This window comes from Charadrius vociferus, unplaced genomic scaffold (assembly GCF_000708025.1).
Source record: "Charadrius vociferus isolate BGI_N301 unplaced genomic scaffold, ASM70802v2 scaffold289, whole genome shotgun sequence".
Classification (NCBI taxonomy): Eukaryota; Metazoa; Chordata; class Aves; order Charadriiformes; family Charadriidae; genus Charadrius; species Charadrius vociferus.
The window spans coordinates 151,283-151,745 of NW_009650171.1; the positions used below are offsets into that span (position 1 = coordinate 151,283).

General features: G+C 57.0%; 1 protein-coding gene across 1 annotated transcript in view; it reads right to left on the reverse strand.

Annotated features, from left to right (window-relative positions):
- SIAE (sialic acid acetylesterase) overlaps positions 1-463 on the reverse strand; it is a gene marked incomplete at its 5' end in the record, with an annotated part of 8,446 nt that overhangs the window by 1,046 nt on the left and 6,937 nt on the right. The gene's annotated exons all lie outside the window — the stretch shown is intronic.

Here is a 463-nt window from a genome sequence, read left to right on the forward strand (position 1 = left end):
TTAGTTGTGGGTTTTTTGGTGTTTTTGGGGGTTTTTTTTGGCTCTTCTCTCCCCACCCCGCAGAGGGAGACTGCTCCCAGGATGCTGTCAGCACCCTGCCAGGGGATTGGGGCTCAGGGTGCCCCGAGATGTTGGGGTGTCCCCCCCCCGGGGGGGGGGGTGGGGGTGGCCAGGACCAGCCCCGCGGGCAGGGAGGGATCAAACTCCCACCCGTGTGTCCCGCTGCTCCTCTTAACATCATTTTTGTATGAATTTCCTTTTAAATTGGCTTGCTGCTTTTTTATTTTATTTTATTTTATTTTTCTCCCCCTGCAGCCTTGACTTCGGGCCAAAGAGGAGCTGGAAAGTGTTTTAATTAGTCAGACAGTCATCAAGCCGGCCGCCTCCCCGAATCGGAAAGGCGCTGGTGCCAGCAGCCCCGAGCCGCTTTGCGACAGGGCTGAGCTCCCTCCCTGTCGTCCCC